The sequence below is a fragment of the Dasypus novemcinctus genome, chromosome X (assembly GCF_030445035.2).
Source record: "Dasypus novemcinctus isolate mDasNov1 chromosome X, mDasNov1.1.hap2, whole genome shotgun sequence".
Lineage (NCBI taxonomy): Eukaryota > Metazoa > Chordata > Mammalia > Cingulata > Dasypodidae > Dasypus > Dasypus novemcinctus.
In genome coordinates this window covers 161,390,683-161,415,414 of record NC_080704.1, presented here as the reverse complement: position 1 = coordinate 161,415,414, position 24,732 = coordinate 161,390,683, and the positions used below count along the sequence as shown (strand labels likewise).

General features: G+C 40.7%; 1 protein-coding gene and 1 non-coding gene across 3 annotated transcripts in view; both read left to right on the top strand.

Annotated features, from left to right (window-relative positions):
* ATP11C (ATPase phospholipid transporting 11C) overlaps positions 1 to 24,732 on the top strand; it is a 211,215-nt gene that overhangs the window by 70,619 nt on the left and 115,864 nt on the right. The gene's annotated exons all lie outside the window — the stretch shown is intronic.
* Positions 2,570 to 2,675, top strand: LOC111760972 (U6 spliceosomal RNA). Its single transcript, XR_002794482.1, has one exon. It is a non-coding gene; the product is annotated as a U6 spliceosomal RNA (small nuclear RNA).

Sequence of the window (24,732 nt, the reverse complement as noted above, 5' to 3'; positions counted from 1 at the left end):
CTCGATAAGTGGGTGCCTCATGAGCTGACTGAAAATTTAAAAAATCATTGTTTTGAAGCGTCAATGTCTTTTATTCTAAACAACAGCGAACAATTTCTCAATTGGATTGTAACATGCAATGAAAAGTGGATTTTATACGACAACTGGCAACCACCAGCTCAGTGGTTGGACCGAGAAGCTCCAAAGCACTTCCGAAAGCCAAACTTGCACCAAAAAAATGGTCATTGTCACTGTCTGGTGGTCTGCTGCTGGTCTGATCCACTGCAGCTTTCTGAATTCCAGCAGAACCATTATATCTGAGAAGTACGCTCAGCAAATAGATGAGATGCACCAAAAGCTGCAACGCCTGTATCTGGCATTGGTCAACAGAAAAGGCCCAATTCTCCGTGATAATGCCTGACCACACGTCACACAACCAATGCTTTGAAAAGATATGGATTAGAGTGGGTTACCAGTATTCTACTATAGAGTTATTGTGACTCTAGCAATGGAAGAAATTATATCATTGATGTGGAGACAGTGGCCACGGGTGTTGCTGAAGGCAGGGAGAGGGAAAAAGAGGTGTGACAACTTGGAGTTGTCCTGAATGATACTGCAGGGACAGATGCAGGACATCATATATCCTGCCATAAGCCACTGAATGGACTGGGAGCGAGTGTAAACTACAAAGTAGACTATAATCCATGCTGTGTAGCAATGCTCCAAAATGTACGCATCAAATGCAATGAATATACCACACAAATGAAAGAAGTTGATGTGGGAGGAGTGGGGGCTGTGGGGAGTGGGGTATATGGGAACCTCTTATATTTTTTATTGTAACATTTTGTGTGATTTATGTATCTTAAAAAAAAAAGATAAAAGTTGAACAAATTGGGCTACGAAGTTTTGTCTCTTCCTCCATATTCACTTGACCTTTTGCCAACTGACTACTACTTCTTCAAGCATCTTGACAATTTTTGCAGGGAAAACACGCCTCCACATCCAGCAGGATGTAGAAAATTCTTTCCAAGATTTCATCGAACCTGAAGCACAGATTTTTACGCTGCAGGAATAAGCAAACTTATTTCTTATTGGCAACAATGTGTTGATTATAATGGCTCCTACTTTGATTAATAAAGACGTATTTGAGCCTAGTTATAATGATTGAAAATTCATAGTCCAAAACCACAATCACTTTTGCCCAACATATACAAACAAAACTGTAATGTCAATCCTATGTTCTCTTTGTCTTCTCCTCTGAGAGGGTTTCTGTTCTTATCAAAGCAATTCAAAGTATAGTGTCTGTTGTTGGTCCTCAAAAATTATTAGTTTCTTCTCTAACAGTTCAATGTAGACATAGATGCTGCAGCAGTTATTCCCCAAGCTAATTGCATGCGTATGGCATTTTTAAAAATAGTGTGTTTTTATTCTACTCCTTCTCTGGAAGAACTGTATACATAGTGGTTTCCTATTCCAGCCAGTGTGGTAATTTCTAATACAAAAAGAATTTAAGGCCAATATCTATTTTTGTTTTGCTCTGCTACCTACTTTTTAGCTGAGACATTGAAGTATTTAGTTCCTCTCTCTGTGCCTCAATTTCCTCCTCCCTAAAGTGGGGATGACAAAACCCACTTCATAGTTTGGTTGTGAGGATTATTATTACCCTGGATTACATAAACTTTATGTATTGCAGTTATTTAAGACACCATAGTATTGTGGTTAAGGATGCAGGCCCGAGAGTCAGTCATTTGAGGTGCAAAGCTTGACTCTGCTGTTTTCTACCTCTGTGATCTAGGATAAGTGACATAACCTCTTAGAGCCTCAGTTTCCTTATGTCTAAATAGAGAGAGTAATAAGTACTTCATAGGGTTGTTATAAGGGTTAAATGGGACAAAGCATATGGAATGCTTTGAGAAATACCTGGCAACTGGTAGGTATTCAATAGCTGTAAGCCATTGTTATCCATTATTGCAAATCTCTACTCATCAGAGCACAGCATGAGTGTTTGCTAAGTATGATCACTAAACTGAGACCCCTTTGAAAGTTTGGACAGAATCTTTATTTGTTATATCTTCTGAGCCTGGCATATAGTAGGTGTTTAATTTAAAAGGTCTATGTAATGAATGAATTCCTGAGTGAAGGAATGCCTTCATACTTCTCAGATCTTCCCCATTTCTCCTCCAGCTAATCTTTTTCTCCTGTGACTTTCATGTTATTTGCAGCTGGACTGACCATGTTTTCTGGAATAAAAATTGGGTATATTTGGTCTAAAATCAGAAAAATATTTTTAAGTACAAGCTGTTCCACTTATCACAGTCTCATATTCTACTTTATTATGTGTTTGTCTCCCCCCCTACTGAACTGTGAGGACAGAGATTCTGTGTGGTTTGTTTTTTTTGTTTTCTCTCTGGTCCCCAGCATCCACCATAGAGCCTTGTGTATAGTAGGTGTAGGTTAAATGATTGTTGAATTGAATTAAGGGTGTATAGGAATCCAGGAGATGAGTTTATCCTCCTTGTACCTCCATCTCCTAAGGAAAGAAAGAGGTGCACATGCCACATCAATGATGGTTTCAAGATTATTAGGAGCTGTGCTCACTTTGGCAGCACATCTACTAAAATTGAAAAGAAACAGAGAAAATTAGGATGGCCCCATGTAAAGATGACATGCAAATTCGTGAAGCATTCCATATTTTCTGTAATATAAGTATTCAACAGTTTCAATAAATGAGACTCCCCTTCACCCCAAATGGCTCCCTTGTCTGTCTGCTCATTGTCTGCTTGCGTCACTGCTCATTGTCTCTGCTCGTTGTCTCCGTTAGTCTTATTTTAGAAGGCAGTGGGGACTGAACCCAAGACCTCCCATGTAGGAGGCTGGTGCCCATCTGCTCCCAAATGAGACATATTTAAAAAGATTATTAGGAGCTGTGGGATCTGAATCTGACTTATTTTGGTGTAATACATTTAAAACGTCCAATTAGGTGCATACAGGATATATGAGAGGAAGAGCCAGAAACAGGCATTTGAAATAATTATTTTTTGCAAAGTTGCATATTGATGTTTGCCTCCAGTGGTTATTGTTTTCTCCTATCTCCTGTGTATCTGTGTTTGCTTTTGTTCTTTCTTTCTTGGTCTAACCCAAGTCCTCAAAAGGTAAATTAGATTGGAAAGAATTCATTAGTGCTTTTCAGTCCCTGGGCAAAGAAAGCTGGTATCAAGAGTGCAGTTTCACTCTTGCTGCATCTCTCTACCTGGAGCTGCATGGAAATACTCACTCTAATTATAGTCATTAAAAGTCTAATGCACTCTTCTGTTTTACAAAAGCTTTTCACATTTTCTTTTGTTAGGCGGTTTTTTTTTCTTTCTGCATGTATGCTGTTGCTAATTTCCATTTATATACTCTTCTGGCTTTATACAATTGATTCCATTTTCCATGTAACTAGACATGTATGTACTGTGTTAAACTGTGTATATAAGGAGAGGTCATTCTTTATTCAGTCTCATAAAGGTATTCTCTTTTTTTGCTGCTGTTCACATGAAGGTTGAATGTGTCTGCCTTCTAAAAATACATTAAGGATGCAATATTTGTCCAGTTATTGGGATACTTACTTCTTGTTTATGTTTGTTGTAGCATATGTTTAAATCTGGTCTTATAGAATGCTCCCTTTTTAAATACATGAAAATAGTCTTTTTATTGCAAATCAATATATGTACCCTGTACAAAAAAAATGAAATCATTTGCCCTTATTGGCTCAATGAATTGTATGATTTTCTTTTTTCAATATAAACTGCATTTTCTATAATCAAAGTTAAAAGAACTCATGTCAGTCACTGCTGCTAGTTGGGAGCAGGGTTTCTGTTTTGGGGTGATGAGCGTTTTTTAAAAGTCTATTTTGGTGATGGTTTCACAGCCCTGTAAATATACTAAAGTCCACTGAACTGTGCCATCAAATGGATGAATCTTAGGTGTGTGAATGATATTGTAGTAAAGCTATGAAAAAAAAGAGATACTCATATTACTATATACCAGCTCTACCACTTAACTAGCTGGCTGTGTGACCTTGGGCAAGTTACTTTCCTTTCTGTGCCTCAACTTCCTCACCTGTACAGTGGAGATAATGATAAGAATGCTTTCCTCATGGGCTTGTTGTGAAGGCTAAATGAGTAAATACATTTATAGGGCTTAGAGTGGTGCTTTGGAACATAAGCCCTCAACTATTAGTTGTTATTAGTTTTTATATTGTGTGTAGAGCTCAGAGGGAGAGGTCTGGGGCTGGAGATAGACCTTTTTCATGTCATCAGAGTATAGATGGTAATTAAGGCCGTGGGTAAGGCATAGATCACTTGGGGAGAGCATGCAGAGTAGAGAAGAAGAGAGAGTCAAGGATTGAATCTAGGAAAATGCCAGACTTTAGCATGGGGATAGGAGAAGCAGATCGGGTAAAATTACAAGACTCAAAAGGAGTGTCCTGAGAGTTAAGAGGAGGGATGGTTTCATTGAAGCAAAGGTGAAAATAATTTTCTAAGAAGGAGAAGGTGTCTAATAGTGTCAATGCTATAGAGAGGTTAAAGTAAAGACTGAAAAGTGTCCATAAAATTTGACAGGGTAGAAATGTGAGAGGGTGGGGTCAGGAACCAGCTTGCAGAGAGAGGGCTAACAATGGATAGAATGTGAAGAAGTAGAGATAGTAAGTGTATTCCTTTGGGGTAGCTAGTCATTTATTTAATAACTATTTATTGAGCTCCTACTATGTGCCAGGCACTGCTTTAGATGTTACAGGTACTGCAATGAACAAAACAAATGTGAAAAATTCCCTGCCTTAGAGGGGCTTAAATGGGACCTGTGGCTGGCAGAGGAGTGATAAGGCGAGAAGAGGTAGAGAAAACATGTGTTTTTTTCCTCAGAAAAGAACTTAAACATATTTCAGTTAAGGAACCATGGGGAGATAGAGAGTAAAGATGGAGAGGTTGACTGTATGCAGGAGATGGGATAATTATTGGTGCAAAAGGAGGGATGAAGATCAAGAACATTGATGGGGGGAAGCGGACTTGGCCCAGTGGATAGGGCATCCATCTATCACATGGGAGGTCTGTGGTTCAAACCCCGGGCCTCCTTGACCCGTGTGGAGCTGGCCCATGCTCAAGGGCACGCAAGGAGTGCCCTGCCATACAGGGGTGTTCCCGCCTTGGGGAGCCCCACGTGCAAGGAGTGCATCCCATAAGGAGAGCCGCCCAGCGCGAAAGAAAGTGCAGGCTACCCAGGAATGGCGCCGCACACACGGAGAGCTGACACAGCAAGATGATGCAACAAAAAGAAACACAGATTCCCATGCCACTGACAACAATAGAAGCGGACAAAGAAGACGATGCAGCAAATAGACACAGAGAACAGACAGCCGGGGTGGGGGGTTGGGGGGGAAAGGGAGAGAAATAAATAAATAAATAAATATTTAAAAAAAAAAACTTTGATAGGGGCTCTTTATCAGCCTTGAATAGGAGAAGATATCTTTTCTGAAACTGGAGGGAAAGAGCTGAGGTGCATATAGAGGAGTTTGATGGAATACCTACTTGGAGGTCTTAATTTTCAAAAGGATGTAGGAGGTAAGGTCAATGTGGCAAACAACTTGAGGAGACTCAGTTAAACTTTGAAATGGGCACTTAGGGGAAATAAAGAGTGAGATGAACAACAAGTAGGAGGTTTGTGGAGTCTCACTAAGGGATTTGTAATAACCTCAATCCTCATATTAGTATGATTTTATCAAAACTGTCCTCAGCTTCTTACATATAGGACTGAAGAAAGTCTTTTTTGAGATTAGTCCTGGATTTAGGGCTTTGTAGGGTAAGTATGGCCGACGGCAGGATTAGAAGAAATTGAGGTGGCTTGTGAGAGAAGAGGTTCCATGGGTGAGTGTGGCTTTCAGATTTCATAGGGAAAGTGGAGCTAAGGAGTTTGAGAAATTGAGGGTGGGACCAAGAGACCAGATATTTTCAAGAGCTGTTATAGTGGGAGAGATGGTGAATCATGTCCCCCCATAAAGACATGTTCAGGTCTTAATCCGAATTCCTGTGGGTGTTAACCCAGGTGTAAATAGGACCTTTGAAGATGTTACCATTAGTTAAGATATGGCCTCATTATTGAATAGGAGTTTTGAAGATCCTGTGTATGTGTGACCTGATTGAATCAGGGTAGGCCTTAATCCATATGTCTGGAGTCCTTATAAGATAGAGGAAATTCAATCAAACGAAGCCACAAGTCCCCAGAAATCAGAGGAACAGGCACAAGGAGAGAAAGAGATCACCATGTGATGGAGGCAGAGAAAGCAAGCCCAGTCAATACCTTGATGTTAAACTTCTAGCCTCCTAAACTGTGAGACAATAAATTTCTGATGTTTAAGCCAATGCATGTGTGGTATTTGTCATAGCAGCCCTGACAAACTAAGACAGAGGGCTGTTGTTATTTGAGATATTCCAGATGAAGCAGCAGGTGATAACAAATCCCAGTGTGTCACCATGGAGTTAGTTGGCGGAAGTAGAGCAAAGGTAAAGAAAGCTCTACGTTTCTGGATGGATTGTTCATGTTGATGGTGAAATATTCAAGTAATGTGGCAAGAGTTGGCATGGAGAATAAGACTGAAAGCCAGGTTTCAAAGTCTTCAGTCATTGTCAGTAAATGACCTGGAGATCTGTGTTTGATAGAGATGATGAGGCATGGTAAAGGTCACTGGAGATAAAAAGATCAAAGGACTATGAAACATGGACATTGAAATTTTATATGATGATGACAGGAGATGGGATAGAGAGGATGCCAGTGACCCAAATGAAAATGAAGGGAAATATCTAGGATGTGGGTAGATGACCATGATAAGGAGGGGTAGAAGCTAGTATCTCCAGTTGATGTGAGCCTGAGGGAGAAAAGGCTTTCCCTGAGATTGGATTAACAGACTGGACAAACAACGAGGAGATATGAGGAAGCTGGCCTCTACCCCTCTGGGATTTAGAAATAGGGTCCACAGGCACAAGTCTTCAGAAGAGAGCCAAGTCTCGAGGAAGGCAAGTAGTTGTAGGAAAAGTTCTCTAATGTTAAGGATGTAGGGAGTTTGATTAACAAGGATGGAGGGTTGTACAGAGGACAGTTTCATCAATGGGTTGAGAGGAAGGGAGGGAAAGGGAATGGTGAAGTCATAAGTGTGGGGTGGAGGAAAGACGAACCGAGCAGTAAGGGCATGAAGGTATCAGAGAAGAAGGGAGGCCTGCATTTTGGATAATTGGATGGCAAGTCATGGGTAGAGATCATGGGCCTTTGGGTTCCGATTTTTTTTTTCAACTCCAAAACACCTACAGTAAATGCCATGTGAGCAGTCGAGAGTGCCACGAGAGTACCTGGCAACTGCTTCACTAACCCTTTTCCTTTGCAGATTCTCTCTGTGTCTCAACCTGACTTGTGGTCTGGGTTGTGTATTTCTTAAACCCAGACCCTGATGTTTATTATGACTAAAGGGAGTTTGCTTTGTGCAAAGCACAAACTCTTAACAGTTAGTATGCTGTTTTAGAAGGGTAGCCCAAACCTTTAGTTATGATTTACTTGTTTATGTTACTTTTACAATTTAAACATTTACTCCCAGGAGTGAAGGAAATACTTTTCATAGTACTTTATGGTCACCATTAGAGCCCAAATTCTGTTTTCCTTACAGCAGCTGGGAAGCTTATTTATTTATAAGGCAAAGAAAAAAGTAGGATGACAAAAGTAAAGTAAACCTTAGGAGTTACACAGTGGATTGCATGCCTAAGCTGTGGACAAATGCTCAACCTAACCTTACTTAAACATTCACAAAGCCAGTTTTGATTAGCTCTTTAATCCTGGTTATCAGATAGATGCCAATCTACTAAACCAATTCCAGAGGTCGTCATTTTCTGAAATTTATAATCATTGATACCACAAAGCCTTACCATGTAGCTGTTCAGGAATTCTTCTGGGAGAAAATTATTTAAGAAGAAAATTCAGTATTCACCAGGTTGGAAACAACTGGACATCAGTAAAAGGGAGATCCCTTAGCAAATCTTATTCCAGTTTGTTATATAATATACTGGCTAAGAGTTCAAGGTTATCTTCATTCATGCAAGAGGCACTGTTTCTCAAGGTCAATCCATGTGTGGCTCTTTATTCTAAATCTTTAATTATAGATGTATAAGACAAACTTTTTTTTTTGGAGGATCACCTTGAAACTAGAAGATCCATTGCAGAATTAGAGATTTCAACAGAATTATTCCCAAAACAAATCCATTCGAACATACCAAAGAAGAATGGGACAGTCTTATTTGCCAAATACAAACATGTTTTAAAATGAGTAAAGTGATTTTTAAAGGTTTTTGTTGTATGGTGATGACAATTTTGAAAGGTAGAAAATTAACCAGAGTTCTCATGGCAAGGAAATTTATTTGGAAATGCCGACCTTGGGCCTTAAATAGAGGAAATTAGAGATGGACAGCAGTTCCTAAAAGGTGACTACAATACAGTTATTAAAATCCTATCTTTAAGAGTACTCGTTATATAACTTCATTGAATACGTCAAAGTTTAGAAGTTCTAATTAATGTCGTTTATACTGAGTATGAGGCACATGAGGTCTCTATATTTTCTCTACTCACCTGAATGTGTGAACTGTATTCTGAATCCTTACACTGCTCCACCCCCACCCACTTTCATATCCTCAGCACTTTTCTATCAGAAATCCCTTGACCTCTCCTGATTATTAAACCTAAATTGGGGAAGCGGACTTGGCCCAGTGGATAGGGCGTCCGTCTACCACATGGGAGGTCCGCGGTTCAAACCCTGGGCCTCCTTGACCCGTGTGGAGCTGGCTCATGTGCAGTGCTGATGCACGCAAGGGGTGTCCCTGCGTAGGGGAGCCCCACGCGCAAGGAGTGCACCCCGTAAGGAGGGCCGCCCAGCGCGAAAGAAAGCACAGCCTGCCCAGGAATGGCGCTGCACGCACGGAGAGTTGACACAGCAAGATGATGCAACAAAAAGAAACACAGATTCCCGTGCCGCTGACAGCAACAGAAGCGGACAAAAAGAACACGCAGCAAATGGACACAGAGAACAGACAACTGGGGGTGGGGGGAAAGGGAGAGAAATAAATAAAATAAATGTTAAAAAAAAACCACAAAAAACCTAAATTACTCTAAACAATTTTTTTTTTGCGAGGTACCAGGGAATGAACCCAAGACCTCATACATGAGAAGCAGGTGCCCAACTTCTGAGCTACATCTGCTCCCCAATGAAAGTTGGTTTTTTCATTTGTCTTTTTGTTGTTGTTTGTTTTTATTTTTATTTATTTATTTTTCAAATTCTACTCAATTTATTCATTTTTTTAACTGTTGTTTGTTTGTAGGAGGTACTGGGAATCGAACCCAGGACCTCGAACATAGGAAGCAACTGCTCAACCACTTCAGCTACATCCACTCCCCACGCCTTTAAGAAGTGAATCAGTGAAAGACCAGAAGCGTCTATGGCTGTTTCTCTATATCTCTTAGCACCAGAAGGGGCTGCTCATGGGCCCCACGTTGCCCTCTGGTCACTGAAATCAAACATGGGGCTTCTGCTGCTTAGGGAGGTGGCATTCTAGCACAGTCTGTTCCTGGTGCACAAACTGGGAACCAGTTTATTTTTTTACACATTTTTAAAAATTAAAGTTAATAGATCACACAGAATGTTACATTAAAAAACATAAGAGGTTCCCATATAACCCACTCCCCACCCCCTACCCCCATCATTTTTGGAAATTGTATTTTTTTGAAGATATATGCATCACAAAAAATGTTACATTAAAAAACATAAGAGGTTCCCATATACCCCCCCCCCCCCACTCTTCCCACACCAGCAACCTCCCCCCATCATTGTGGCACACTTATCGTACTTGGCGAACACATTTTGGAGCACCGCTGCACCACATGGATAATAGTTTACTCTGAGTTCACACTCTCCCCCATACATTCAATGGGTATATAAAGTCCAGCATCTGACCCTGCAATATCATTTAGGACAACTCCAAGTCCCCAAAATGCCCCCAAATCACATCTCTTCTTCCCTCTCACTGCCCTCAGCAACTAGTGTGGGCATTTTCTACACATCAATCCTACAATTTCTTCTATTACTAGTCACAGTAATTTTATAGTAGCATATCAGTAAGTCCACTCTAATCCATATTTTCTTCCTCCATCCTTTGGACCCTGGGATGGTGATGTCCACTCCACCTCTAGATCAAGAGGGGGGTTGATTCCACATGGATGCTGGATGCAGTTCTTCTGCTTGCAGTTACAGGCACTCTTGGCTTCCTGGTGTGGTGGTTGACCTTCTTCACTTCCCTGTTAGCTGACCTGGGTAAGTCCAATGAACCAGAGATTAGGAGTTGCAACTCTGCTGAGGCTCAGGGCCCAGCTGGCACAAGGAGAGTCCAGAGATTCAAGTCCCCTGAGTATACACCATCCCTCACACCAACCACAGGTTTAGTAAAAGTGACAGAAAAGGCATGTGTAGAAAGGTCACATCCGAGTCCAGCTCCATCACACTCAGGAGCACAAATTCCAAAGTAGGGCTCACTGATTTGGCACAGAACTCCAAATCCATCTGCCATGACCATATACCCTGTGGGTCTCCGTAGCCCTCAGGAGAACCAGTACCTAGGGTTGTATCTACTTTGGCTGTTACTGGGGTCCTGCTGAGGCGTGTGTAAGCATGACTCCACTGATAACCTCCCCACTCTTTTTTGAAGACTCTTAGCCATATAAACTCATTTGTCTTTGCCATTTCCCCCTTTTATTCAAGGTCAAAAGCAGTTTTTAACACATGATCCCACATTTAGCCTTAGATATCTTGTTGACCCTTTAATTCAAGGTCTCTTTCTAGTTGAAACACCAGTTAATGATTGGTAGTAATCCTTCGGCACCAGGGAGGCTCATCCCTGGGAGTCATGTCCCACGGTGGGGGGGAAGGTAATGCGTTTACATGCTGAGTTTGGCTTAGAGAGTTGGGAGCCAGTTTTAAGCTGACAGGCGGCCATGTGCCCCAGAAGCAGAGAGAAAGTTCCCTTGTGCATGGGGCTAAGTGATGGGTGGAGGAAGGGATGGGACCACTCACTCAGGAGGTTGTGCATACTGGAGAAACTGAGAGAAAGGGAAAGAGGCACTCAAGTACGTCCTTGGGTCCCTGTAAAACTTAACTGCCTGACACCTTTTTTTTTTATTTTATCATTTTGAAATACCTTTTCAGAGTCCTAACTTGGTAAATTTTATGTAAATCTGAGAATTTTGGATCTGTATGGGAGCCTTCTCATTTAACTCTCCACATTTTACGGATGAGGAAATCGAGACTCGGGAAACTGAAACTCAGAGTTGGCTTTCTGGTGAAATAAGCCTCCTAATTTAAACAGTCAATGCTCTTTAAACATTTATTGGAATATTTCAACATGTACGATTATTTTGTAAACCCACAACTTTTCTAATTAAAAAAAGTGGGGGGATGGGCCTTTGGTTCAGGGGGTCTGCCAAATAAAAATGCCCATACTCACAGATTATTCGATTTAATTCTGAAGGAGTGGTAAGAGAAGGTGAATGTGTGAGGCCATCTGTTTCTAGTTCTGCATCTGTGGTCCTGTTTTATTCAGAGCTGCTCTCTCCTTTGGTCACTTTCTTCTCCCCACTTAATTTGGGCCCTACCGGGGCATGATGGGAGATTTCCTCATACTGCCTGCCTGGTAATGTGCCTTCCTCTCACTCCTGGCACCCAGCCTTCCCTGCATTGCAGGTGTTGCAGAGCCACATGGTATGCCATAGTTCAGTACTTTTGATTGTTTATTCCTGCTGCCATCCTGGTGCCTAACCCACCCTCTGACTCCCAGCATTCAACCCTTTGAGGAGCCTTTTGAAATGGGTTTTAGTTCCTTTTATGCAAAGCATTTTTTAAAAAGATTTATTTCTCTCCCCTCCCTCCCCAGTTGTCTGTGCTCTGTGTCCATTCGCTGTGTGTTCTTCTGTGACCGCTTCTGTCCTTATCAGCGGCACCGGGAATCTGTGTTTCTTTTCGTTGCGTCATCTTGTTGTGTCAGCTCTCCATGTGTGCGGCACCATTCCTGGGCAGGCTGCACTTTCTTTTGCACTGGGCGGCTCTCCTTAGAGGGTGCACTCCTTGTATGTGGGCTCCCCTATGTGGGGGACACCCCTGCGTGGCAGGGCACTCCCTGTGTGTATCAGCAGTGCGCATGGGCCAGCTCCACATGGGTCAAGGAGGCCCGGGGTTTGAACTGCGGACCTCCCAAGTGGTAGATGGACGCCCTAATCACTGGGCCAAGTCCACTTCCCTTTTATGCAAGCATTTTGAGAATGAACTTTGGGTCTTCCAGTTCCACTGAAGTCTTCAGACACTATGTACCATTCTGTCTTTTGTTCGTATGCTAATTCAGAAGGGTTATCTGGTTATCATTGCACAGTTCATTTAAAGAAATGCCCAGGACCATTTTATTTTACAAATATCATTCTATTTTACAAAGATTGTCTTTCTGGTTTTAGTTTAGGTACAGAAATGTACACATGGATTTTATTTGTGCCCACTGAGTTTCAAGTTTAATAGCCTTGCCAATATATTTGAATTATTTGTATTAGGATGACATTTTTTTACATAGGCTTTACATTTTTTGTCTGTATAAAAACCCAACTGATTAGTGGCATCAAAGGAAGTTGCCATTCTACTGTGCTATATAATTGCAACTAAATAATTTTTAAAGTGTTTACTATAGGAAAGGTACTATTTGATAGTTGCCCTAAAAGTCATCACCAACATCATCATCCCCATTCATACAGATGGTGAAACTGAGAAATGAAGTGCTTAAGGAACTTGCCCAAGGTTGCATTAAGATTTGAACCTACATATCTGTTTTCAGAACCCACAGAATCAGCCAATATGCTCTGCCTGCTCCCCATCCATTGTATTGCCAGTTTGAAATACTCTTGTAATTTCCTATTCTGAAAGGAGGTCATTAGAATGGCCACCATCAGAGTACCTCTGATTTTTGAGCATCTTAAAATATACCTATTAGAAGATATTCATAAGATAGTTAAACTTTGAGACTTCAACCTTGATCAAATTGTTTCCTCATCTCAAGTCATACCTTAATGATCCCTGGTGTTCTCAAGTAGCTCTAAATGATGCTCTGATTTTGGGGTCAGACTGGTTCAGGGTCAAATAAATGAACCATATCTGTTTGTCTATAATCCCTCAATCCCTCCCATCCATCTTTCCTTCCATTTATTCATCTAAATAATTCTTCATCTGTTCATAATACATGCTTTGAGGTGTTGCTTATCCTACTGAGGAGGCAAACCCCAAATGTATAGCTAAGAGAATAAGACATAGACCTCTAAGAATTCCTGGTTCATCACCTTGAGGACAAAGCCAATCTGTAAAGGCTTTCTAATTTTATATATCTACAGCACTCCATATGTTACAGGGACTTTTAATTAGACATCTGAATTTGGCATTGGTGGAACCTTCAGCTTACATTCAAGGAGATTCTTGCAGGTAATTCTAGCCCAGGAGAACAGAAGTTGAGAATAAGTCGAGCTATTTGGAGAGAAAATTAGGAGAAAGACCAGTGTGGTGAGGGTAGAGCCTTCCTGCTCAGGACTAGTAGTAGAAAATGCGGTTTGAATGGCTGGGAAGGTCAGGTTGTTTTCTGGAAGCCATGTAACCAAGCACAACAGTGTATGACCAAAAAGAAAATTCTCTTGTCATTGTCTCCAAACTTTTGTTTTGGAACATGACATAAATGAAATATATAACAGATTTCAAAATGAATTCGATCATATTCTGGATTAGAAGTAGCCCAAACTACCTAAGGTTCAGACACACAGGAACTTCCTGGCCCCAGTTAGCTGTGCATTTCAATAACTTAATCTTTTTTTAAACTTTCCTTTTTTTTTAATTCAAAAAATACTTTAGATTCCATAAATGTTACATAAAATATAGGAATTCCCATATGTCCTACCACTCCCACACTTTCCCACAATAACAACATCCTTCATTAGTGTGGTACATTTGTTATAATTGATAAACACACATTGGAGCATTGCCACTAAGCATGGATTATAATTTACATTATAGGTTACACTCTGTCCCACTCAATTTTATAAGTTCTGACAAAATATATAATGGAATATATATATTACAGCGTTCTTCAGGGCAATTCCAGTGTCCCCAAAATGCCCCCATATTGCACCTGTTTTTCCCTCTCCCTCTCCTCAGAACCTCTGGTGGCTACTGCCTCCATATCAATGATAAAAGTTCTTCCATTGCTAGAATCACATTAAGTCTGTAGTAGAATAACAGTAAGCCTACTCTAGGCTTTATTGTTTATTCCCCAATCCTGAGGGTTCTGGGATGGTGATACCCACTCCACCTATAATTGAGAGGGGGCTTAGACCCCATGGGACTGATGAATGGAATTCTCTTGCTTGCAGTTGCAGGGTCTTCTCTGTTCCTTGGGATGGGCGTTGTCCATCATCATCTCTTTGTTAGTTGTCCTGGGTGAGTCCAATTAACTGGAAAGTTACATGTTGCAACTCTTTTGAGCTTCAGGGCCAGACTGGCACATGGACAGCCCAAAGATTTAAGTCTCTTGGGCAAACACCTGTGAAGTCTAGTACTAACTCTAGGTTCAAATGAACAGGCAGCAGAGCCATGTGTAGGGATATACAGAGGAGTCCAATTCTCTCACACTGGGGAGTGTAAATTCCAAAGTAGGGCCTATTGGATGGGTGCCAAGCTCCCGATCAGCAACTTTTTCTTCCCGAGTATTTTACTTAGCAGGCCATTGTACATGCATTTATATGCTTTCCTTCACTTATGCCCTACTTATGTTCTTTCTGTTAACCTCATGGGATTGTAAGCTTGTCCATTGCAAGAACCAGCGTAGCCCTAGTTCAGTGGTCAGTGAAAGTTAGTGCAGGCAAAAGGAGAGAAGGGATTGGGCTTCACTGCGGTCTGTTTCTCCTTGTTGACTAAAGGCTTGTTGACCGAGGGCGTCCCTCAATGGCAAATGGTGAAAGAAGTTGGTGGGGGGAGTTGGTGGATGGCAGGGCAACTGGGGGAAGATTGGTAGCTCTGGAAGGTAGGGAATTTAAAACCTACACGTGCGCCCTGAGCACGGCAAGACAAGTGAGGGCCTAGTGAGACCCAGGCCCACCTGCTTTCACTTATAAGCTGAGGTTGTCCTAGTCCTGGGAATGTAGTTAGCCAGAAGAAATTAGGACTTAAGGATTTTTCCCTAAGGAGATCACCTCTTTAAAAAAATCCTTTTAGTAGGTTTCATTATTGCCAGCTCCAGAGCAAAATGGAGATATATATGTAAATATATGTCAGTATATGTATTTAAAATCTCCCATTGTCTTATTACTTTTTTTTAAACTATCACTGGGTGGCTTAAAAAAGTTGGTAAGTGGAAATTTTTTAGATTAAAATATACTACTTGTTACATGTTTGAGTAGTTTTTCCACACAAGATTCACAAGCATAGGGATAGCAAAACTCAAAGAAGAAAATCTACTCATGTGTTTTCAGAATATCAAAAAGGAGAGGTTTTCCTTACAGCTGTGCTGCTCTTGGTCATTGAATCTTATTAATCTCATTTGGAGTTTCATTGGTACAAATAGTTCCCTACCCCAAACCATTATACAACAGCCATTACAACTAGCAACCCTACTTCCCTACCCCACCCTACCCTCCATGTAGTCCTTTCATAGGAGGAGGTATTTGCTGGAAACACAGAAACAATTTTTTGATCATAGTAGGGTTAAGATGTATGGTCATACATTGGCAGTTTATAAGTATTCAAGGGTGTGGATGAAAGTTACTTGAAAAAAAAACTTAGTGTTTTCCACTTGAAGTTGGATGTCTAGATTATGTTAAGTGCCCACTAGTATTCTCCAAGACTGGAAACTGACCCAGGAAATAGTGGTGTGGCTTATGTGCTATTGTTTACTCATTTATTAGCAAACCTATTGCATAAGCTTTATTATTATTATGTCAAAAGTGTACAAATGAATAATATCTGTTAGTCCTTGAGATGTTATTTTTTAAAGTGTAATTTATTTTCACATTCCAGGAAGAACTGGGATAATGTTATTGTTTAAATCCCTTGACAACTTTGGAGAGTCTTTTTTGCATGGGACTTTCTATAGATCAATGATATTTAGCTCTGCTCAGCTTGTAAAGAATCAGTGCTATGCAAAATGCCCTGCCCCAATTTATGATTTTTAAATGAGGTGTACTTGAAAAGAGAACAACATATAACTGGCTGATTTGAATTGTGTTTCCTTGGTTTCAGCCTCTGTTTTAGGGTGCACACTAGCTGAGTGATACACTCCCCTAAAGACTGTTTACGGCTTGTCTTTGTACTTTATGCAGGTAATATAAGTCTAATATGATTTTCTTCACAGAAACAATATTATACTTGGGATTATATTCCTGGGCTGATACTGACCTTTTTTTTTTTTTTAATAGAGATGACTATACCCAACTTTTTTTTTTTTTTCTGTTTTATTTTATTTTTTATTGACTTTGTAATAATATTACATTAAAAATATATATGTGAGGTCCCATTCAACCCCACCCCCCCACCCCCCTCTCCCCCCCCAACAACACTCGTTCCCATCATCATGACACATCCATTGGATTTGGTAAGTACATCTTTGGGCACCTCTGCACCTCATAGACAATGGTCCACATCATGGCCCATACTCTCCTCCATTCTATCCAGTGGGCCCTGTGAGGATCCACGATGTCCGGTGATCACCCCCGAGGCGCCATCCAGGGCAGCTCCACGTCCCAAATACGCCCCCACCTCTCATCTCTTCCTGCCTTTCCCCATACCCATCGTCCACCATGTCCACTTTTCCCAGTCCAATGCCACCTCTTCTATGTGGACATTGGATTGGTTGTGTCCATTGCACCTCTATGTCAAGAGGAGGCTCAGACCAACTTTTTTTTTTTAAGATTTATTATTTATTTATTTATCCCTCCCCGCCCCCCCCGCCCCCAGTTGTCTGCTCTCTGTGTCTATTCACTATATGTTCTTCTGTGACCGCTTCTATCCTTATCAGCGGCACTGGGAATTTGTGTTTCTTTTTTGTTGCATCATCTTGTTGTGTCAGCTCTCCGTGTGGGTGGCGCCATTTCTGGGCAGGCTGCAATTTCTTTCGCTCTGGGTGGCTCTCCTTACGGGGCGCACTCCTTGCGTGTGGGGCTCCCCTACGCAGGGGACACCCCTGGGTGGCACAGCACTCCTTGCACGCATCAGCGCTGCGCATGGGCCAGCTCCACACGGGCAAAGGAAGCCCAGGGTTTGAACTGTGGACCTCCCATGCAGTAGGCAGATGCCCTATCCATTGGGCCAAGTCCACTTCCCTAAGCATTTTTGATCAAGTGGAAGTGATGAGTTGCTCAGGGTAAAATTGCCTGAAGTAGATATAAATCAATTAGCAGACATTACAATAGCCAGTCACATTAAATTATGTTTAATGAGCTAAAGTGTCATATTGTCACAATCACTGCCTTGTTTTCACCCAAATTGATCAGAAGGTAAAAGCAAATGCCAAAAAACCCCCCACTTTCTGCAAAGTCAAGGAATTCACAAAGGGTTTCTTTGGGTAAGTGAAACTTTGGGGGAGACTTGGAGTTACCCTGAGGCTTTTTGAGATACTAAACTTGAGATTTCCCTTTTTCTTTGCTCATTATTAATTCTCTGTAGCAGACATATATTTTGGAGAACAAGTTCTTGGTCTTTCTGCATTTAAATTGTCATCAAGGGAGATATAGTAAGAAGGTGAGGATTGATGAGATCTGATGGATGATTGATTATAAGTTAAGTAGGTAAAGAGGAGAGGGAAGAGTATTCTCTGTAGAGTTAAGTACCTGAGCAGGAGCCCTGGCGCAAGGAGGGGCCAGGTGCTCATCTGGAATAGAAAGAACCTACCAGAAAGGAAGAAGGAGGCCCTTGGAGCAAGATGAGGTTGGACAAGTAGGAGGAAGAAACCCGACTGTGCAGAACCTTCAAGTATGGATTTTGGTTTTCATTTTTAAGATCAGTGGGAAACCATTAAGGCAGGAAATAGGTGATATGATCAGGATTGGTGCTGTATGCGGTTGTTCTATGGTCCTGGCTGGGACAGCTCTTCAGAGTACCAAGCAGCCGTCATTTTTGACAGCTAATTTTTCTGAATATTTAGTTGGTCTGGTCTCTCCCACTCTACTCTAAGATCCTGAGGACAGGAACTGTGTCGATTTTTTATTCATCACTGTATCTCCAGTGCCTTGCCTGTAGTTAGGGGCTCAAGAAATATTGGTTGAATGAATACATCAACCATACTAACATCTTCACCTTGGGACCTGATATTAGGCAAGGTGTTACCTTGAAAATGCACGAATTGCCCCTTATTTGCATGGAATATTTCAGTTTTTGATACCTCATTGCATTACTTCACATAATTAAAAATTTGTCTGAAGTTGTATTGAAGCTCAAAAACAGACTGGGCTGAATTGATTGGATCCTCAATCCATAAAATCTGTGCCCACCAGCATTCTATTACATTGCCTTCTAAGACAGGCGTGCAGCTATTTGGAAAACCCCACCTGCTCCCCTTTTCAGCCCTTTTTAGGATTGAAGATGAGGTCAAAAGGACTAATCTCACATCTAACGAAGTTTCTTCCTTCTAAATAGATATGTTGCTTAAAGCAATTTAAAACTCTTCTGTTGGAGGTGCTTATGAGAGTTGTATTGTGAATGATGTGGAAGTCCCATTTAGTCTTACAGAAGAACATCTCATCATAGGTAACTTTCTTTTGGTTCAACACTTCTGCATTTCTGCCTTCTTTCCTTTCCTCTTTTCTCTCCACTTTTTGCTCTCAGCTTAGGGTGCACCCATCCCCAGGGAAGAGTTGTACCTGCTTGCCTTTGGCCTAGGGCAGACACTGCAGCAAATGGCTGGGAACCAAGCCAGGAAGTTAGCAGGGCATCTTAGATACTCCAGTAGGGTGAAGGAAGGTCATTATGAACTTCCTGCCTTCCTGCCCACCTGCAGACATAGTCCTTCAGTCTACCATTAATTGGCCCAATGCTAAAAATGCAAATGCACTTTAATTTCTGGCCTTTGAGGATTGGTGGTATTCCATTAGGTTTTGCCATTTTTCTATCCTTAGCTAATGCTGCAATTATTTTCTTACAGTTGAGAAAGTTTTACATGATAGCTGAGTTTACTAGAATAAGAATCGACTTAGAAATGTATTAACACATTTGCATACACACATGCCTTTTACAACAACACGAAGTTCAGTGAAACGCCTTTCAGCCTGGAGAATTGACTCTTTATGAACATTTAATTACTGAGTATTGGTCATGACTAATCTGCTTGCATTCTACTGAGCCAGTTACTTAATGAAGAGACCTGGAACCACTGTGCTGTTTCATGGTTTAGCTGAAAGGATTTTTTCCTGTTCAAAGATTACCAGGTATTTTTTAATATAGGCTGTAAATTCTTTTGATTGTTCTAGATACCCCCTGTGTGTGCTTTAGAAATATCCCAGCACTATTTTCAATCATGTACTTGACTAGAACTTCAAACTACTGTTTGTACTATTTGGTAAGAAACATTTGAGAAACTCTTTGTTTTGTGGAAAATTGTTTGGTTTGAGTGCAATATGACCTTTAATGCCAGTGGTGGTGGTTTTTGATAAGTTATTTTGAATTTATCAGCTCTAATAAAAATTCTTTCAAGTGGTTGTATGTCTGCGTGTGTGTATTTTTCAGTCTCTAGCGAAAAACTTGGTTATAAATGAAATATGTAATTCCAAGCAATTCATTATTTTGTAATATTGCCCTTTTGGTAGTTAATCCTCACCTGTTTTAACTTTTTTTTTCCTTTTTTTTTTTTAAATGTTACATTAAAAAAATATGAGGTCCCCATATACTGCCCACCCCCCTCACCCCACTCCTCCCATAACAACAACCTCCTCCATCATCATGGGACATTCGTTGCACTTGGTGAATACATCTCTGAGCACTGCTGCACCACATGGATAGTGGTTTTCATTGCAGTTTATACTATCCTTCAGTGTACCCAGTGGGCCATGACAGAACATACAATGTCCAGCATCTTCTCTGCAGTACCACCCAGGACAACTCCACGTCCTGAAAATGCCCCCACATCATATCACTTCTTCCTTCTCCCTACCCTCAGCAGCTACCGTGGCCACTTTCTCCACATCAATGCTATTCAAGTCATTTGTACCTCCGGTGCAGGACCATGGTTTGCATTCTGTTTTATCAAATGCAAAGGAATATACTGTTTCCCTAGAGTTACAGGCACATTTGAGAAGGCATTCATTTTTTTTTCACATCTGAAGGTTACCATTTAACTAAATTGCCACTGTGGTGTTTTAAATGGGCATCCTTTAAAGTCCGAAAGGGCCAGTGCACCAAAATTAGCACCTTGGAAGGAATTTAATCTAGTCAGTCTGTACCATATTTTAAAAATGAATACATTGGCATATGAGCCCTTCCCTGTACACTTTGTAACTATATGATGCCTTTTTTTTTTCCTTCCTTTTCTGCTTGGAAACCTAGGTATATATTTCATGCTGACTGCATTATATTCTCCTGTGCTTGCTTTTTTTTTATTTAGCTTTTTTATTGAAGTTTATCATTCATGTGTGAACATCCATAAACAGTAAGAGTATATAGTAAAAGTTGTGAACTTACAAAACAGACATGCATATCATCATACAGGGCTCCCATACATCACCCCCCCACCACCACCACCTTGCGTTGTTGGTAAACATTTGTTACAAACACTGAAAGAGCATGGTCAAAACGTTACTATTAATGTTAACTATAGCCAATACCTTATATTTGGTGTATTTTCCTCCAACCCACCTGGTTAATGACCCTGTGTATTAGTATTATATACTTGTTATAGTTCTTGAGACAATGTTCTCATATTCTGTTAACCACAGTCCATCTTCCACCATAGGATTCATTTCCTATACAGTTCTATTCTTTGTACAGTCCATTCAAAGTGTATACTCAGTGGCTCTCATTTTCATCACAGAATTGTGCAGTCATCACCTCAATTTGAGAATGTTTTCATAACTCCAGAAGGAAAAATCCTATACCCCTTATAGTCCCCCGTTGTTGTCCCTTTCTCCTGTGCTTTCATTGGTAAATTATTCTTTACCCTTAAAGAGGTAATTGGTTTCTCACCCTTTCACAATTTGGGGGGGGGGGGGCGGTGCTTCAGACTGAAATAGGTGGCAAATGATGCAATGTCCAAAACCACGAAACATGTTTTATTGCTAGAAGAAGAGCTCATCCCCATCCGCCTGCATCTTCTCAGAGAATTATCAGTGCAGTTGAGCAATTTAGGGATCATTTAATTGAGCCCTGCACAAATTGCATATGAGGAAACCAAGCCTGGGGCTTTCTTTACACACACACATACACACACACACACACACACACACATAGATGCACACACCCCGCCCCGCAAATGATAGTAGAAGGCCTTTCCTAATTAAACTCTAGAAGCTAAAAAGCCCAACTGGGATTGTGACCTATACTTAATTTTTCTTACCTATTTTTGGCATATAGGGAGAGAAATTGTCACAGTTCTAATAGTTACCTCATCTCATTCCCTAGAATGCTTTGCAATTGTGAATTCAGTGTGTTTTCCAGACCGATAGACCTTAGTATAGATATATCCTGGATGTACAGACATGTTTTGGTAAGGGAGGGATTGTTAGTGTAGCCTTGCCCAAACCCTGTTGTATGGAACATGATGTCACTGGATCTTCCTAGAGGAAAAAAAGTTCTGTGGTAAAATCACTGAAGTGCGGGCCTACAGAAAGATGAAGAGGTTTCTTTACTTCAAGGCTTTTTTAAAGCTTAATTGTGAGTATGTTTATGAATAGCCCAGAGGATGGGTAACGAAAGCAGGCTTACCCCTTCTCTAAGGAACATCATTATTAAATTTTTCCGTGTAACATAGTTCGGGAAACACAGAAAGTTACATTCAGATGTTTTTGCCAGTTCATCTCAGTGTGGCTTTCAGAGTTGGCAGGGCTCAAAGGCATATTTAAATCTCACAAACCATTTTTATTTAGGCACAAGACATTAATATTTAAGTGATGTGCTCTTTCTATACTTTGCAAAGACCTTGCTTATTTCTCTAGTCTCTTTTAAGCATGTTTTAGGAATAATCACAGATCACCCATTAAATTTATAGCAGCACCCAGTATTTGAGAGTGCACAGTAGCTGCAAATCCAAAGCATTCTGGAGGAAGGGGAGGAAGAAGGGAGATTTAGAGACAATGCCATTTCCCTTTACAGTTCCCAAGTGACCAGGTCCTCTGCCACAAAGGAAAGGCTGATTTCCTTAATTTTTCTCCTTTGGTCTCAGATCAATAGTTCCAAAGGACTCTTGGCAGATGTTAGGGCCAACAGCCTCCAGGGGGCTCCTTGAGTGACCCTCATTTTCGTTAACCGTGTCGCCTTTCAGCATCCATCACTACCTCTAGCCCTCTTTATGCATGGAAGGGAATGGTGCTTTCAACACCAAGTTCTCTCTGCCCTTTGGCCAAAGATGGCATCAGAATTGCTATGCCTTTTTTGTAGAGCCAGTACCTTTTCTGCTTTGAACAAATGTTTCCGCCTGGACCTTGCCAAAGACATTGGCTCGTTCTGTGCTGGCACATTCCTGGAATGTTAGTATTATTCACATAGTCAGTTAACACCTGCAGACATCATCCTTTTTTTCATTTGAATGGCAGAGTCCTTTAGTGTGATCTCTAGGTGCTTCTGTTTATCCTACTGTGAGTAATAATCTTTTACATGACCTTATTTTACTGATGAGCAAATTGAGGCTTAGCTCGCTAAGCCATTTCCCCAAGTCTCACATGGAAGAAAACACGGGTTTTGTCTTTATTGCTTCTTAGAAGCAAAAAAAAAAAAAAAAAAGGGGGGGTGGGGTGGGGTGGGGAGGGATATCTTTATTGCCACTCGGTTTCACCTCCAAACCTTGTCCTGAAAGTCAGTACCTATAGGAAGGATGCTTATTTCAAGAACAGGTTTCTTTCCTTTAAGATATACAAATTGAGCACAAAAGTTGTCCACATAATCATCATTGAATTGAAGGCTAGAAATATTTCAGCAAAGAAGTCTCTACCTTTTGTGAGGCTAGAGTCAGAACTCAGAGCCTAACCCTCTTGCTTTCTTTGTTATTCAATAATCCACTCTCCTCAAAGGAAGCTTGCTTTTTACCTACCTCTTTTGTTGGGGATGTTAAATATAGATAAGTACAACCTAGAGATGCTATTTTTAGTATATTTACAACTTGGGCATTTTTACAAGCTAGTTTGTTTCCTGATTGGTATTTAAAAACTTACTGGAAAATGCATTCATTGGTTTATTGGACATGCTCCAGCATCCATTCCAACTCCTGGACCTTTCTAGGAAACATATTGTTAATACTATTATAGTAATCATGCTATCATTGAAACAGGAACTACAACCCTGTTCAGGCCACCGGGTGCCTCTTTTATATTATATATATTTTTGCTCTAGCGAGGGTTTCTTATCTCTTCTTACACCATAATAAAAATTCTTCTCTTTTGACCTAGAAAGTAATTTTTGGATGAGAATTTGTCTCTTCTATATAATGATATTGGTAGATGCATTTTTTTTCACCTGATATCCAGTGACTTTTCTTACCATTGCTAGTTATAACTGTCTGATACTGAGATAGAACCTCCTTACATATGAGATTACTAAATAGTGAGGAAAATCGTTCAGCCCTAGGGGATCTCTCCATGGAAACAAACTGCTTAGGCCTTATATATATTTTGGTACACATGTTTGAAGCTTCAGTGTATAATACTGCAGTCACCTCTCACGGCCAGGGGCCAGGGGGCTCAGTGTAGCATAATGAATACTTAGATTATATCTCTTCCTCTTACTTACCTGCCCATAACCATTTTTGATTGAACTTCACTCAAAAGTTTGATTTCTAGACCCCACTTACGGTCCATTTATTGTAGGCAGGGGATAGGCTTTCCAAGATGTGGTGAATACATTGTGCTGTGCAAGATACTATGTTTCAAAATATTGACAACTTAAAATATAAAAGTTAAAAAAATGAATTAGGTCTTTAGGCTATAGTAAAAAAAAAAGTTAAACAATGTTCTAATCAAGGTCAGACCACGGAAGGATTTCCAACTTCTGGAAAATGCTACAAATTGCTTGTATTGTGCAGCATTCTCTGTGATTTCACTGCCGTTGTTAGTACATTTCTGCATGTCATTATACTGATGGCCTCATCTTTCCCTCCGGCCTCTATGGTTTGGGATTTGTATTTTATTTTGTTCCCTTTCCAGCCAGGTTGGGTATTGGAGGTCCTGGGGCCTTCTTTATACTTGCCTTTTATTTGCATGTATATTTTATCCATTTCCTGAGGGCTGTTGTTTCTGCTTAGCTGGAGTGGCCATCAGCTTCACTGTTGCTCCTGTCTTTTAGGATTTTTTTTTTAATTAAGGAATTGACCCTGGCACCTCATACATGCAAGGCAGGTGCTCAGCCACTGAGCTACACCTACTTTGCTGCTGCTGTCTTAGAGAAGTTAAGTACTGAGTGTTTGGAAAGAAATGTGGTGGTGTGTAGGT